Genomic DNA, 17,987 nt, shown 5'->3' on the forward strand with positions numbered 1-17,987 from the left:
GACTATTGCAATTAGTGAAATGCCAGCCAGCAGGTGGAGACGCATGAAAGCAATCTCAATTCATAGACAGGCTGCTTTGACATTTCATTCCCATAGCCCTGGCCAAGCACTCGAGCGGGCCAGAGCCAGAAAATATAGCTATTGGTTTCATGGAAAAGTTCAGAATTAAAATCTTGGATTGCTGACAAACATGTGATGGAGCAACTTCCACTGTACGACTGCACAAAGCCACACGAAAGAGCCATCCAGTCAGTACCTTTCATGTATCAGTGAATTGTGGAGGGAGGGAAGCTTGCTGCTGACTCTGGCCTGACCTTGATTCATTCAGTTTGTTCAACAGTTTAGAGCTGCCTGTCAGCGTCAGCTGTGCTGAATGATGCAAGGAGCCACACACGCTCCGGTTTATGCATATTCACTTTTGGCCTTGTGCTGTACAACGGTGGGGCTCTGACGGCTCAACGGCATACTTCACCCAGATGCATTTCCACCTATTTGCTGTAAAAGTGCAGCTTGAGATGGTATGAAAACAGCTTTGCTTCCTCTGTTCCTTTCATAACTCCTCCCACCCAGTGTTTCCTCTTTCGGAGTGGAAACACCATTGTAATAGCTATTTCTGAAATATCCCTGCCAAGATCAGGAAGTGCAGAGGAATACATAAGTATGAGGAGGGGGAAAGGTAGTTTGCGAGTTATTTTGGGAGTGGGGAAGTTGTTTACATGAGTTTGGGAGAAAAGCTGAGGATAATTCTGTGTTGTCTACAAACCAGTTGTTAAGTTTCTAGCTCTAGTCTCTCTGCTCTATAGAAACTATAAGAAACTGCAGTACTGAGTCTGGAGAATACCTCATGTGAACCAATTGTCTCCAATGTAAATACACGCATGATGGGAGCTAGGCCTAAATGCCGTGCTGAAATACAGGACCCTCGCAAACTCATCCCTTATACCAAAAATCATCGCTGAGACTGTGAAAGACAAATCTTAACTGACAACAGTGACAGCATACATCAGCATGCACATGGAGATATGGAAAGGGGGAATCAGTAGAGCTTCAAAAAATCTACAAAAGTCGTCTGCAAACATTTTGAGAGATTTCAGTGTTGGATCACACGATGTACTGGCAAATTAAATTCATTGTGAAGATACTGGAAAACACAGTGTCTTGTTTTGCAGCTCCAGACCCCTCGACATTTAATAATTTGTGGTGAGTTTGGATGAATTATTGGAGTTTATTATTCTTCCTTTAAATGAGAAAGGCTCTTCAAACCTTGCAAATTCAATTTCAGTGCTTCTAAAGAAATGTATTTTGAAGCTTTTCCATCCTTTTGGACTCTTCTCCTCCCCCTCCACTACCTCACCTCTTGCACTCTTCTCTTTGGCGAGCAGAGTTTAACATGCCATTGAGGAGATAGCCTGCATGCAAAGTCCCTCAAACATAAACACACTTAAAGAACAGATTCATCACAGTGTGTTTCCAAATGTGGAAACCGCATTCCATCTGCACCCTTATCCAATGGTCATTAGCTTAGATGCTGAATGGACATTCCTTAAAGTGGAGCTTATGAAAACATACATACTGCTCAATAGTGATTCATCAGCTTCCAAGCTCTCTCTGCTCAAGAGCGGTTGAGCTCAAAGTGACTCTGGCTGGGGACTTTGAGAATGCTGTGCCGGAATTTGCTACATTGAGCCTGCAAAACTGTCTTCAGATGACTTCTCTGGTGATTAGGAAGCCCTGTGTTCATTTGACTCAGGTATTTTTCTGCATTTGTTGTCCTTTTAAAAGTTTATTCTATCTTAACTTATAAGTTATGCATAATTATAAGAGGTTTTTTTTAGACCCTGGCCCTGATTTTCCACTCAGGTTTACAGCACTGTAACATCAATGACTTCTGTGCTGTCACCCCGACAGAAGACTCAGAGCCCATGTGAGCCCACGTCAGTAGTTTACAGATGACAACAGTCACACACACTGCTTGACGATAAGGCAAGTTATCATCATTATTCCTTGACCTGTTTTTTAGCTTGTAAATGACTGGGTCTAAATTCCCAGCCACAGACTGAAGATATTGTTTATTGATCTATTGTATAGGACTGCCTTGAAAGAGTTAGCATTTATCTTGGATGACTCATAGATTGTTCTGATGATGGATGTGTCCTCTAGTTTGCTCTGTGTGTGAATGTGTGTATCTCTCTCGCTCTCTATGTGCGTATGTTTGTATGTGCATATATATATATGTACATATATATATAATGGTTTGCTTTCATGATGCACCCTTTAGAGTCTTTTTTTTTTTTGACGATTGTTTTTTAAAGAATTGCTATTAGTCAAGCAAAAATTACTGAGGCAGAGAGAAAAAAAAATTTGGATTACATAGGGAGCTACCAAAGATATTTGAAATAAAGGACAGCTTATTATTTCGGGCAATGGAGTAAGGGTGCAGAAGGAGAACTGAATTCAAGTGCTGAATTATACGGACATACTTAGTGTGTTCTTGGTAAGATGCTTAATCTACATGGTGATTCAGTTCCCGGTTTATAACATAGGGACAATGCTTGACAGCCTTGTTAATAAAAAAAATCTATGAATGAATATGGACTGTGGACATGATGGTGATGACAGCTTACTCAGAACTTACACAGTTTATCCCTCCTGGCCAGACCTGGCTGTTGGGTATAATTTTGGATCCTGCCTTAAACAATATTCTGTTGGACATCTCTTAAAATGTTGGTCTCTGTGGCACCTATTCAAACTGGAATCAGGTCCTCATTGGGTTGTGACAGAAGACAATGAAATTAAACTAAGGACATAATCCCAGTGTACAATTTTAGGGCAAAACACCAAAATCATTGTCCCAGTGTCACCTTGAATTGGGACAAAATAGGTCTCTCAAACAGGTCTCTCAAAGAGCTGTATTTGCACCAATCAAATCTATTAATGAAGTAATAATATTTTTTGTCAATCACTTTGAAAGGTATTTTGGAAGCACCTAACTTGGCTATACAGGTACTGTTCAACCGCAGGCTATGAATCTTTGACATCCACTTCCACAGAGTATCACATAGGTGCTATTTAATGCAAAATAAAGGTTGCTATAAATTTCTTTCAATCTGAAGTGCAATTGCATGTATTTTCAGATCCCTCTATTCCATCGTTAGTTTTATGGGTCACATGGATGCATCTTGTACCTGTATATTAATGACACCATTTGGTTTATGTTATAAACTTCTCTTCCCACAAATACGTGGTGGTGTTGTATAGAATGCACATTCCCATAATCATTTCATATGTTTTCAGTCTTAAAAATAAAGTTTATATAATGAAAATACAATATAATTATACACATGGGAGTTCTGGTTTGGAAGAGGTTCAGCAGAATTCTTTGATAAAACAAGCCCCCAACCACAAAAGCTACATACAGTGATTTGACAGTCAAACATATATAATCACTTACGCTAAATTAAAGGCAGTGTCACCACGTTAAAAGCAGCACATTGAAATCCCTTATGTCACTTTTGGCCAACAAGTGACGAGTACTGTAAATCTAACCAAATGCATCCTTGAATAAACTTTGAGCAACTTTTTAAAAAGGTGCTTGGGGTGGTCAGTTATATAAGGAAATGGGAGTGTAAAGGATATATTTATATAGGGCTAGTTTGTGATGCTCACTGAGCTCTCTTACACAGTCAGCAGCCCAGTCCTTTTTTGCTCTGCACCAATTTCTAGTACCCAGAAATGGACCGTATGAGGGTTGTCAGAGCAAAAAAATAATCAAGAATTATCTCAGTAGGCAGAACTGAGATGTTAGTGTCTGTGAAGTTAAACACCTCATTGTTTAGGTGGGATTTTCCATGTGCTGTTCCTGCTAATATCTCTTCCCAAAACACATGAACCCTTTTTCACTCCACCAAAACTGCCTCTTTGTGTAGAAAGTTCATGGGCAAGATCCTCCATGGATACAAAATTTTGTAGCTCCACTGAGAGCAGCAGGATGATGCTGATTTACACCAGATACGGATCTGGTTCACAGCATGTTTCAGTCTGAATTCACAAAGCATGGAGTAATGTGAAACAAGGAAGTGACTTTTGTGAAAAGCATTTTGGAAAGGAAAACCAAAAATGATGGATGTACCACTGGGGCAGAGGGAGTGGAGCCTGCCTCAAAGAAGACCTTGTAGAGCTGCCAACCTTCCCACAAAATGTGCTGCTGCTCTCAGAGAGGAGGGGAAGGTTTCCCCAGGACAAATGCAGCCACACCAAGCACCCTAATAACTACTTTGTAGATATTTTTATGTACCATCACATCAAAACCAGACAGAACTTCCAAAACATTTGAATTCGACCCATCACTGATTAATGGAAGGAGGAGAAGGAGAATGGGTGGGAAGAATAGTCATTGTGAACTGCCATAACGCTGGGCAGTAAGCCATGCTATTCAACAAATGAGACAATACATTAAAAAAAACAACAACTTTGTTTTCAGGGGCCTTCTATATATATCAAGAGCTTGATTCACACACCACTAAAGTTAATGGGAATCTTTCCTTTGACTTTAACCAGCTACTGGTCCAGCTATTACAAAAGAAGAGTTAATACAGCTTTGCGCTTACTCAGTGTCTCAAGATTAGAAAATTACAAGGTTGAATACAACAGCAAGGGTTAGTTACTAAATGCAACTAAGTACTTGGAATACGCAGTCATTTTGCCCACCTGTATGTACTGCGTTTTACTATGGAAGCTATTAGCATGAACCAGTAGATGGAGAAAAGATTTAACAAAACACAGAAAATGTACATGCTTACAAGAAAGAACAGTTAATAATTTATGTTCCACCTGACATGTAAAGCTCTGCAAACAGTATTATTTGGGGAAAAAAATCTGATTTTCAAATATTGCATACCTTTTTATAGCTTCTTTCTGTTTCTTTCCCTCTGGAAGCAATTAGCTCAATCATATTATAATTCTTACATCTTTAGCTATGCAACTGACCATATTACCATTCCAGTTAAATATGCAGCAGAGCCACTAGTCCTTTGTGAGGAACGGGATTGTTCATTTCAATAGGAGTTTGGGGCGGGGATAGTAAATCATCCTATTCCTGATCCAGATGTGCTAATGGAAGAGGTGACCCTCCTCCTTTTACCATTACTTTGTTGGAGGTCCTGCCTCCACCAGTCTGCTGACAGAGCAGGCCGTATGAGACCTTCCAAGTTACGGGGGACAAATTAGCTATGCTAAGTTAAATTCTCAATCTACTTCTCTGTCAGGGGAATTAATTTCTCCTGAGGCCCATAATAAATTTTACCAAAGTTAGCTCATCAAGAAAGACTGAACTGTGAGGATACCTAGGACAACTTGCTGCTTTCACAGGTAAGAAGTGTGGCAGCTCACCTGAGCTATGCTTACTGGGTGTCAAGCAACCTAGAGGGGTCCAGAAGGAAACCTCTATCAATAGCCTTGATGTTAAGTCACCAGAGAAATGGAAAACAATTCCTCATTCTCTCTTAAAGGTATTTCCTCTGGGATGTTTTTTGACCTAACTTTTGTAACCACGCAATACGCACCACGGTTACAAACTCTGGATCAGGTTCCTCCCATATAACCATCAAAAAGGGGCAGAGAGAAAGTAACTTCCATAGTACCAGGTGAATACCAAGTGAAAGCTGGTGGCATTGCCACATACTCAGAATCCGGGGTGGTTAGATCCTTAGAGGTATACAGCAAAGCTCTCTTTATCAAGCTTAAAGGGTATGTAAAACTCAACGGTTTTCCAAAGAAGCTTAACCACGTGAGACTGCACTTCCATTACGCAAAGGGCTTTCCCAATATGGCTGAGATACATCCCACAGTACTTGTTCTCTGCCTTTGGGAATTTGAAACTGCAGCTCTACTGATTCCACCAGGTCTGCAGATATACTTGTGTTTTCATTCACTGATCACTTTTTTTCCCCTCATATGTTTGGGACTCATTAATAGAAAATCGATATTTAGTGTCATTAGGGATCAGGACTAAAGACTCTTCTGGAGCAGAACTTTGTCAATGAGTCAGTAACAATGCAACTGAAACAATATTCAGGTGTTTCTACAGTACAGGAAACGCTTGGATCACTTTTTCCCTTCCTCTTATACGTAAAAGCAAGCATATTTAATATCCTGGACACTTCTACTTGGTAATGTTGACAGAAAGTGACACTGCTGACATTAAGTGATGGGTTGACACTGGGAAGTCACACGGCAGGAGCAAATTAAGGTGGCACAAAGGTTACTGTGGATAATTCTGTGCCTTCAGTGACAATATATGCTGGTAAACAAACAAAAAAATTCTCCTGGTCGTACTCAATGTAAATATCACAAGGATTATGTCTTTTTTCCAACCAAGAAATGTCAGGCTCAGAAATTTCACTGTAGAAAACGGGAATGGTTCACATTTCATTCAGTTCTACACTTAGCTCTACCTGAATCATCAGGGATGTGGATAGTGTCACTTCTTACTCTTCATGGCTGGAAAGACTTTTTCTTTTAATCTGAGTTTTCTAGTTTTTGTAAAAGGCTTTTTTTCTCACTTTCTTATTGGAGAATAAATGTTTAATCTGAAAGTTTGACCTTGTTTGAAGCCAGCTGTAGCTCCTCATCCAAAACCCAGTGCATAGCTACTCACTACATTCAGTTGACTCTTTTTCTTTGACTCCGGTAAAGATCTCAGCATGTACTGAAGTTTAAATACAAACTTTTGCCTAAATTGGGGTGCTTTCCAAAGCAGAATCCTTAATTATTCATGTTAAAAGTATAAAAAGACGTAAGGAAATGCACAGATAATACCTAGGAAAAGTAAATTGCTGGAGATAGACAAAACAGCCTGGCTCCCTCTTGACTTTGCCTAGGTCAAAGGGAAAAGTTGAGGCACTGGCTTCTGCTTTCATTTTTTTCTTTCATCTTATTGAGAGCAGGAACAGGAGTCCAGCTCTCCAAGACTTTCTGTCCAAGTTCCTCCCTTTGCTTTCCTCCCTTCCCAAGACCAGTCCCTTTCCTCTCTTTTATCCTTACACAGCAATATTCAGCTTTGCATTTTGAAAAGGCTTGAGCTGACTCTGTGCAGAGGTAATGGCTAATTGAAGGAAGACTGAAATGTTCATTTTAAAAAGCGTTTGGCACACCAGCAGGTAAAAGGGTTCTAGCTAGATGGCAGGAAAAAAGGCATTTTCATTCTTCCTGGTTTTTGTTAAGTCCCTGAACCAAACGCTTTGAAATTTGTGCACCAAAAGAGGTGCCTACATCTCTGTTTCAAGAAATTGCCTGAATGGGAATGGTTGCTGCTGGTTAACTTCCTTGGAAATATAGTCACTGAAGTTTCATGACTGTCCTATATAAGGCCTTATAATTCTTCCATGCAGGAAGAAATCTTCAAGGCATTAGCAAGAATGTGGCTGACTCCTAGTGACAAAGTCAGGGCCTTCAACACCAACATAGTTCTGCTGTGGTGCTCCAGCAAGATCTCTGTAACACCCCATGGTCCTGGGAAATACATGGGGCTGTTGAATGTATAAGCACTTGTAAAGGTGAGGCGAGCTACTAATTCTGAGTAATCACACACATGTCCATTGCATACTCAGCCAAACTGAACTTCCAGTCTTCAGCCTTCTCCATCTGCTCTGTCGATTTCTTTTGACTTATCTTTTTTTTAAAGGCACCAATTATGCGCAAATCGAATGAGTCTGTTTCTTTAGGTCCATTAATTATTACATTCCATTTACATTTTCTGTTTACTTTTTCCCTTCTCTATGGAAGCTATTGAAGGTCTGATGATTCAGAATGCTCTGGGAACACTATGTGGCTTTCCTTCTTGTTTGCCCATTGTAACGGAGCTCATTTTTCAGTGGAGGTTTCCCATTATTTCCAGGAAAAATGTGGTCAAACCCATGTACTCCCAAACCTTTTGATCTCCTGAATCCTCTTCATATCCCAGATAAAAAAGTCAGTGATTAAGACAGAGTTCCTAAAAGGACACATAGTCAGGCTTCCCTTTGACCAAAATGGTTTCCCAGTGAATCAAACCTTTCTCAGCTCAGGGGGGGCTCGACAATAGACCCTGAAAAGATGGATAGAGCAATTGTCCTGCTTAGTGATCCACGAAAGGAAAGGGGTCCTTAGTGAAGGGAGACCTACACTAAGTCTGACCTGACACTGCAGGAGTAAGACAATAAAAGGTCAAGGAGACTAACGAGAGGAAAAACGCAGACAATAGGTGCCACAGCTAGCACACAGCTCCTGCCACGCAGACTATGGGGCAGCAACGTTAACTGCCTCAGACATGTGAAGGGGAAGTGAAGCGGAAAGAACTTGAAGTTTCCTTCTTAAGAATTGTGGCCCAGCATCTTCAGGCTTTACCCAGGCCTCACAGAGAGGTCAAAGTGATGCAGCTAGACCTGAGGTGAATGAAAAATAAAGATTATCTAATTGGGGAAGAGAAAAATATAGATGTATTTTTGACCGAACGAAAAAGGCAACAATTTGACAGCTGGGATCTGCAGCAAGTTCCCAAGGCATTTTGTGGGAGGAAGCAGAGAAAGCTTTCGCCTAGTTCTGTTTAAAAAGACCCCAACAACTTGATGTATGTGAAGTCTTGCAATGGGCATATTTTTCTTCTCTATGAACAAAAAGATTCTTAGCTGACACTACCTGGGACTCAACTGAATTTCCTTCAAGGGCCCAGCAATTGTTTCTTTCTGTGCATGAAAGAATCCTGGCCCTTGTGTTCGGGCTGGAGACAAAAGGAGGAATCTCTGTGGCTTCTGCATGCATCCCTGTCGTCAATGGCATCTCCATTATCCCTTCTTTGTAGCTGGGCCTTGCCCCCGTTAAACGGAACAGCACCTTCCTACTTAGGCCAGACAAGTACTCTGAATACTGCTTTTGCATGTGTACACCAACAGGCCACTCCTTAGTTAACAGCTAACATTTAAAAAGCCTCATCAGAGGACTCAGGGAGAAAATCTCCCTCCATTGTATTTGTCATATAAGTAGCTGAATGTTGTCGCCTTTTTAAATGACGTTTTTCATCTTTACAGCAACCCGATCTTTTGGCAGCAGCGATCATGAGCACTGAGATTTATCAGTGTATCATTTCTGACAGGTGGAATACACATTTTCTCATCCGTAAAAGCAAAATAATACAGCATTTTAAAATTCAATAGGTTCAGGTAAGACAACTAGCTTTGGAACCTTACACAAAAATAACACTTTCCCAACACTGTTAGAAATCAGGTGTAGCTGTAGAGAGAAGGAATTGGTTAGAGGACCAATATCGGTTAGATATTGTATCGGTTAGAGGACCGCATGTGGAAATTAAACAGCACACCTGGATTTTATTCCCAGGTCAATTGCTGCCTTGCTGTGGGATCCCAGGCAAAGCCCTAGAGCTCCCTCTGCCTCAGCTTCCCTGTCTGGAAATTAAATCCAGCTTCTCAAGGAACTTTTTGGATGTTGGGTTAGAAGTACAGCAGATTATTATTTTCACCTATTTATTTTATTAGATGTATATCAAAGGCAGAGAAAATTTAAGAAGCATATGTTAGTTGAGGAATGGTGCAAATTTCAGCTGGCATTAGACCACTATGAAAATTACAATTTAAAAGTAAAATACTTTTCCTTATTCTGAGATGATGACTGAATCAAAACCAAATTCTTTTAAAAGCCATCTCAATTGGAAACTATTAGGTAATTTCTTTGGAGAGTGGAGAAGGGGGTAGACAATATTCCTCCTACAATTACTGAGTCTTCTACAAATGAAATGATCTCTTTGCATTCCAGTGATGACCCCAGACATTGATGAAAGCCATGTTTCTCATCTGACCTCTTGTTTTAAGTTTCCACCTGTGTAACTCTGCATTATTATTATTATTATTAACTCTATAAAGCCTGTAGATGAGCACAACACTTACAGAAAAAATGAAAGATGGACCTCTCCTTTAAGGAACTTGCAGTTTAAGGAACCTTATTCCTAGAGTTATCTCCATTAGTACTGGAAGAAATTCTACTCAAGATCAAACTGTAAAGCGACAGATGCTTTTAAAGCCTGTAGAGTTACAAAAGCCCAAGCAGAGATGGAAGTAGGTATTTCTGCTGTGCTGAAGCAGAGAATTTGTATGAAAAACGAGAAAGGACTGCAGTGCCTAGATTTGCTGAATGTCTGGTTTCGACCAAGCCAATCTGATCTGTAAGCTTCATCAGGGATTCAGGTTAGAGTGAAACATAGGCAATTGCTCAGAATGCAGTATCTAACCATAGTTTGAAACCCAGGCAGATACCTCACTCACAGGCACCGGCTGTTAGACTAGGTCCCTGGGCACTTTTACTCAAAGCCAGTGAGCATTGTAGTTCTGAACTTACTAGCTACATTTGACAGGAGTCAGCAACCACACATCCCAAGAAAGAAAAAGCAGCAGACTACTTGCTTTGGCTCTGGGAACGTATAACTGAATGTCTCTAGCAGCTTATGGACTAGGATGGAGAACATAATGACCACTAACAGAGATCTAGCCTTGAGCACAGATCCACGTACCTTATTGTCATGAAGAAAAAACACTTGGGATGTCTCTACACTAACAGTGCAGCACAGACCTGGAGTTTGTTTCCGAAGTGAATCTCCCTGTTGTTCCCCTTGCTGTGCTCTGGTTCACATCGCAGAGCACCTGGACTCGATTCCTTTTAGATTCATCCAAAGCATGAGGTCTGTTCCAGCTCCAGGAGTGAACCTAACTTACATGCAGCCAGTGGGACTTGACTACATCTGGCCCAGAATAAAATCCCTAAAGCGCTGGAAGCATGGATGGACGTTGGGACTTGGGTTCCAACAGTTTTGCTGGACCAATCTGCTCCTTTCAGGAGTCAGCGCTTAATGTGGTGACATGGCTTTAGAGCATTTCTCTACAGCACTGCAGCGACCAGCGATTGCAGGGGAACACCATGGGTCTGAGCTGAAGATTGACTCCTTCCACCCTGTTGTCTTGCAGATCATTTTCCATCAGGTAGAACTGTTTCATCTGGCCTTTTCTTGGTTGCTCAGAATTAGGGCCACAGCCCAGATTTTCTTAACTGCCACACATACTACGAATGTGATTCATCCATCTAAATGTAAGGTGGGTGTATGCCTAAGATCAAATGAATCATGTTGTAGAAGTGTCTGTGTTTTTCCATTGACTCTAGCTCCGATGATAATGAAGACCAGCTAAAGTGTGGTGGAACTACTCCCACGGCACATGCTTATTATCTCCATTTTTCAGGTTATGTCTAATAGATTTAATGAACACTTCACAAGACCTGGAAGGGAATAGTAACTCTTCTAATCATTCTGCAGCCAGATTTTTACAGTCAGTGTGTTTTTGTATTACAGTCGGTGATTAAAAAAAAAATACGACGTCACACAGGTGCAATTCACATATAAAAATAGTAAATCTGGGCTCCTTCTCTGTAGCCGATAAGGACCCCTGCAAAGATCCCTTCTGATCATCATAGATTTTTAATTGAGTTTAATTAGCCATTGAAATAATTTCCCAAAGTTTATAGTGTATTTTCCCTCACTGGAACATTTTAAATCAAGATGATATCTTTTTCCAAACGATATGCTCCAGTTCAAACAGGGGTGAATTCCAGGGATCTCAGGAGGCCGACGCGCTGCAGCAGCTCACAGCTTTTTCAGTCCCTGGACACCTGAACGTTTAACATTGGAAGTACAAAGCTCTCTGTAGCAAATTCAAATGTACTGTCGGTAGGCTTGCTTCCTCAGCTGCAGGCTGAATACGGACTCACAGGATGACAACCACCTTTCGAGGTAGGTATCAAGGCGTATTTTCAAACATTTGCCTGTAGCTCAGAAAACCTCAAACTTAAACGTACCAGAATTTTTTCGTTAGTTCTATGTTAGTTTTTAATTCTGATTTCCAAATCCTCCCAAGGAATATCAGGCGTGAAATGAAGACTCATCAAATTGTTTTGCAGAGGTAAAGAGATACAGTCTTTAATAGATTTTCAAAAGCTTTGCTTCATTTCTCACGAGGAAAGATTTTGTTAATCAAAATAGAAATTTGCTATATGGGGCCAAAGATGTAACATTTTATCCCAGTTGGATCTGAGGATACTGAACATTTTGCTGTATTAAGTCATAAATTTGGGCCAGATACCGCAATCAGTCTACTCTAGACTCCTAATGATGTCAGTGTGAGTGCCATATATAGGTCAGCTACAAAATTAGGTAATTTTTAAAAGGAGATGTATTCTCTCAGAACATGTCATGATTTATATGGCTCCCACAAGGCCATACCCCAAACATTTAGTGAACTGATGTGCAAGTCTAACTGCATTTTATCCAAAAAGAAGAAAGCAACCACAGCAACAGAATTGACTTTACAGTTCTGTTCTGGTGTGTAAGGAAACAAAGAGGGCGTGTTTTCCGATAACTGAACACAGTTACAGGAAACCAAACAGAGAACAATGTTCTCCACCAGCTTTTGGCCAATACCTGGCATGAATATCACTATCATCAGGATTATCCTGATTAATGAAGAATAATTCATGCCCATCAGACAGACCGTGAGGTGGTCAGTGCCATATTAACCAGCTCAGTTCTTCTCAACTGTCTTCTGACACTGTGGCCCTTTGTAAAAGGACAAGACCAAGTAGGATAGTAGAAACTGCAGTATAAAGGTTAATTACTCACATGCCTGCTCATGCTCACCATTACTGTTTGGTTCTCATTCATCTCTCTGCTTGAATTTGTATGCCATTTTCTTTGCTCAGTTCTCAATGGCCATGTTTGCCCCTTTACTTACTGTTTCACGATTGACTACGGATCATCCATCATGTTTGTTACTGTGACTATATATAATACCATTACTGATAGCTTATCCTTCTCTAGCACCTTCCACTTAATTGTTTCAATGTTTTTCATGTGCACTAACAAATGAAACGTCTCAATAACCCCGTGAAGTAAGGATGGCTCTGTCTGCTTTACATGTAGGTCAGCTACACTGAGATAGGTTACAGTTCATGACTTGCCCAAGGTTACACAGGAAATATGTGGCAGAACTCAGAATGGAAACCAGATTTCGCGCTCTCCTGCCTTAACAACAAGGTTATCCTTTCTCTTTGTGATGCTTTTGGGCAGTTCATATGGATCTACGCATATGTTTCAAATGAGTTAAATTTCCATGAACTTGCTGTTTGGAACAAAAGTGGACGTATAAATGACAAAGGGCTAGATCATTGAAAAATGGCAAAAGCTGCTTGGAGATTTGCATACCTGGTCACAGTAGTTGTATACATAAATAACTAATTGATTACATGCATAATCGTAGGAACTGTGCATGCAATTTTCTGAAAATTTAGACCAAAATGCACAGAAGGGTAACTGGAGAAAGGGAGAAGGAAAAAGTTTAATGTAATACACATGCATAGTGAGCATGGGCTTAAGCCATAAAGGATGCTGTAACTGGGCCTAGTTCTAGTGTGTGCAGTTCACAGATCTTGCTGTGCACACAGTCACCCTGACAAACTACCTTAAAATGTGTTATAGCTTGCATTTTCCTTCATTGACTAAACAGTGATTTTCCTCTCACGCCACTTAAGAGAACAAGAAGGTATGTTCATCACTCTCTTTTGTGTAATTTGTTTATCTTCTCTTTTTAAAACAAACACGGTTGGAAAGGCTTGGGATTTTTAAGACTGCTTTCTTGTAAATGGAACCCCATGATGATTAGAACTTCATTAAATGACAGTGCTAAGAAACACTGAGCACATTTGCGCAGGGAGGCACAAAGAGACATCCTCAATGTGAGTGTCCCCTGAAGAACTTGGTACAGACCTCAATATACTGCTTGGCAAAATAAAAAGATATGGAAAACTTGCATTTAGAAATACATAGTCACAGAAAACTCCAGCAATTCCTCTTTGAGGGGCAGTTTCACAGCCAGCCAGCTGTTCCCTCAGCTAGAGAGTAGGCAGTGTACGGCGTCAAATATTTAGCTGGTGTAAATGAGGACATCCTGCTTGCGTCCCAAAACAGAGCTATGGTGCTTTACACCAAGAGAGGATCTGCCCTGTAGCTTTCAAGGTGGCAAAAGACTATGTTTTCATTTGCAGCGTGTCTGGAGCAGATAGAGAGGCCCTTAAGCCTGAAGGTCCTCAGTGCCGGGTTCATGTTTTTTGCTTCATTGACTCCATTCCTCACTGATTTGATAATGAGAGAAAAGTGTGCTGTTAGCGGCTTCTGAGCAATGCGCCACAAATTTAGGAAAATGAAAAATCTTTAACAAGAATTGAAAGGGAATCATTGATTTATGGCAGGAGCTTCAGCTAACCGTAGATTAATTAAAAAACAATACAAAGATGAACATGGGTCGAGAGATGAGAAAAGATTGAATTTTGCCAGGAGCAGGACTGTTACTGGACCTCCGGCATGTGGGTGGAGTGATAATAACACCTGGCCGTCTGCATGCAGTGCAAAAAATCTTGTTGGCAAATGCTGAAATGTTACAAGTAAAATGCAACCGGCAAAGTATCAGCAGCTGTTCTGGAGATGCTCTTCAGAATAAAGCATGCATGCGTATTCTCTTACATCATCTATATAGGTGTATTTTTGTCCTCTTTGTAGAGCTAGTGCAATGTGAAGGTAATCAGGCACTGCTGTACAGCCAACATATTTTAGGAGTTATAATAGATATCTCTTGGCACAAGGTAAGAAAACACAGAGGCAAGGCTCTGTCTTCAGCTACAGCGGTGGGAGCGATGCTGCTGCTCAGAGGAAAGGGCAGCTGCTGGGAATCCTCAGCCACCCAGACCACCGCTGACTGGCAGGGCACGTTCATGGACTAAAATCTGGGACAATCTGGGCAGGAAAGAAGGGAGGCTGGCAACAGAAAGATGATGGAAGGCTTGGAAGAGTGAGAAGGAAAAGGAATGTCCTCTCCCCCCTGTTTTCTTCTAGGAGACTATTTAACGCAGACACGTGGGCTGTGTCTGCCCAGCCGCAGGGATCCGCGAGTGCTGCTTAAACCTCGCAGACGTACGAATGCTCACATGCAACCCCCTGCAAAAACGGGGAGCAGGCGCAGCATGTGCTATGAACTATATCACACACCCTGTATTTTAATTGTATTCCTGCTCTTTGCCTCCTTTCTCTAGGCTAGCAGAGAGGGGTGTGGGATACGGGTGTTCTTTGTGGGGTCGGGCCTGTAATTCTGGTTATATCCCCCTCTGCCAGACCTGCAGGGACAAGTATAGCTGCCGCTCCATCCAGGCCCGCTCCTCTCCCTGCGGCGGCAGGAGATGCTGTAGTAAAGAACCGTCGTGAGCGGCCGCTGCCATCTTAGCCCCTCTCTGTAACAAGCCCCTCCAGACAGGTCCTAGGGCAAGACCTGCACGCCTATGTGCCATAGTTGGTGTTTTTTTTCCCACCAAGACTTCTACAGTTAATCTCTAGTTTTCTATTTATTGTTAGCAATGAGGTGTCTTGCAGATAGGTAGGAAGCCAAAGTCCCAGCCCTGAAGATTTTCTAATCGAGACCTGAAGTTGTTGGCAGAGCATCTGAGGCTGTTACGGAGAGCAAAGCAGCTGCCCGGCTCCTTCATTCTCAACGCACACAGCTTCCGATGGACAGAGAGCAAGGAGGTATGGATCATGCGCGCCAGGGAATGGAAATGCTACCATTTTTTAAAATGTGGGTTCATTCTCATGCTATAGTGATGGTGGTTTCACTTTGTGGACTAAACATTGGCTTTCTTAATTATCCAATTCATTTAATTTGTAGAGCGGAGGATTTTATGAAGTCGGATATTGTGGCTCTGTTGGTGAGGCAGTAATAATTCAGAGCCACAATTATGAAGTGCTATTTAGTAGTGGTGGGTTTATACTTTTGGTTATTGCGTGCATTTATTTTTTTTATGGTTTTGTAATTATTTATATCGGTAACAGTAAGCTTATGAACACAACTTCATTGTTGTGTTCATATTAAAGAACAATACAGTTTGCAGAACAATTATAGGAGACATTTTTCTCTATAAGCTACCTTATCATTCAAACATAAACATGTAGCCTGGTCGCAATAGGAAAACAGTGAAATACACTTATTAACTGAGGTCAAGAGATTGTATTTTACCGAGCGGAAATAGAGATAGTGTGTTCCAACTGTTCACCCGGCCTTTCATGCACTTTAATAGTGAATCTACCAGGTAGTTTATATTAGGGGAAAGACGAATTAGCATGGGAGCCCAAAGGAACAATTTTATATTGGACAAGTGGTGACAGAGCTACTGGAACCTCTCCTTTTTGCTTCACTTCAGTACTGTCATGCTCATTGCTCTGGTACCCAAGTACCTCGTCTGTCATTACTCGAGCATATAGGGACTTGATTTTTAGATCTGGCACTACCAGTGGCATGTCCTCTTATTCCAGAGAACCCAGTCGATGTCTCTTATCCCATCCCATGAATCTATTTGGCCTTTTTTAATAAATCCAACTTTGGTATTTCTTACAGATTCACAGAAAGGATGAGGCTTCAAGGGACCTCTGGAGGTCATTTTGTCCAACGTCCTTGCTCAAGCAGGGTCACCTAGAGCAGGTTGCCCAGGATATGTCCCGACCACTTGCGAGTATCTCCAAGGATGGAGACTCCACAACCTCTCTGGGTAATCTCTGCCAGTGCTCTGGCATTCTCACTTCTCAAGAGGAAAACATGTAATCCTAAATCCCTCTGCAGGTCCAGCAAAAAAAAAAATTTTTGATTTTTCCAGTCTTTGCACCCTGTTAACTTACCCCCATGACAGTTCCAAGGAGTTCCTGGTAGCTGCTGGAGCGATAAAAAATTAATGGAGAAATGCCAGGATAAACAACTAGAGGCAAGAGATTAAAATCTCCTAAAAGGCATAGAAGCACAAGTCCTGGTGAAAATTACTGTGATTCAAAACACCATTCATTAACTGCCACGGAGAGATACTACACTGGATCCCGAAAGCAGAGCATCTTTACCCAGGCAGAACACTGCTGGGCCTGAACAGTCCTGCTCTGTGGCTCCGCGGCTCCAGTGAGAGTGAACTCATTTCCAGATAGCTCAGGATTCCCTCTGCCATGTCCTGCTGCAGGCATTTCTTTGGTGTCCTTAAAAATATTTTACTTTATTAGTAATGAGTCTGTTGGAATGCTAAGGAATTGCAGTAACGTTTCAATCAGCACCAAACTTCAGTGCTCTCCCTGCCTGCCCCCCCGCCTTGTATTCTAAAGAGCGAGAATTAGGGTTCTCAGAGAACATTTTGGACATTAGCATAATGGTGGGGAAAAGAGAAAAAAAGAAAGGGAAACTTTGTGTGATCAGTTTAGCTTGACTAGCAAAAAAATTACTCACTGAACACATCTTGAAAATGTTCTCCTTGAGTGGAGGATCCCAGTAGTGGGAAAAAGGCACTTTTGGAAACAGTGGAGGGAAGTTTACACAGATGGTATGAGAGAACAGGCATTGTGCTTGGAGATGTGGTGGGGCAGAGAAAAAGCTGCCCTAAATAGAAGGGACAAGATGCTGGGTTTAATTTAGAAATGCTATTGGCATTTTTGTTACTGGAATGAAGGGAGCCACGAGTCTGCAAATGAAACAACCCAAACCCTTCACCACAATCGTGGAGTGTAGCAAAAGTGCAATGGGTTGGCTTTTCCAGGCTTTGATTTTTTTCTTTTTCTTTGTGTTGCCAGATTCTGGAGTGCTTTGTCACCTATTTAGTTCCTTAAAGATAGCTTTTAAAGTACAAAATGTCAGCCTGAACTGAGTATTGAAGCTGTAAAGATTTTCAAAAAATTCCAGCCATTCCTTTGGTTTAGCAACCCTAAAGCTCTTGCAACTGTTATCATTTGTAGTGGTCACAAGGAAGTGACATTGTCCAATAAAAAAAAAAACAAAAACAAGTCAAGCCACTTAGCAAGGACATAATTTAGACGTTGGGTTGACAGCTTT

General features: G+C 41.3%; 1 long non-coding RNA gene across 6 annotated transcripts in view; it reads left to right on the forward strand.

The window, feature by feature from the left end:
• Nucleotides 1-734: 734 nt before the first annotated feature.
• The window catches only part of LOC140652613 (uncharacterized), a 57,343-nt gene continuing 40,090 nt past the window's right edge, over nucleotides 735-17,987 (forward strand). The window contains exons 1-4 of one of the 6 annotated variants that reach the window (XR_012042879.1): nucleotides 736-1,750; nucleotides 1,861-1,983; nucleotides 15,488-15,658; nucleotides 16,524-16,674. This is a non-coding gene — a long non-coding RNA (uncharacterized lncRNA). Of the gene's footprint in view, nucleotides 1,751-1,860; nucleotides 1,984-15,487; nucleotides 15,659-16,523; nucleotides 16,675-17,987 lie in introns of all 6 variants that reach the window. The other 5 variants (XR_012042876.1, XR_012042881.1, XR_012042877.1 and 2 more) reach the window with 5 other exon arrangements.

Source organism: Ciconia boyciana, chromosome 6 (assembly GCF_034638445.1).
Source record: "Ciconia boyciana chromosome 6, ASM3463844v1, whole genome shotgun sequence".
Classification (NCBI taxonomy): Eukaryota; Metazoa; Chordata; class Aves; order Ciconiiformes; family Ciconiidae; genus Ciconia; species Ciconia boyciana.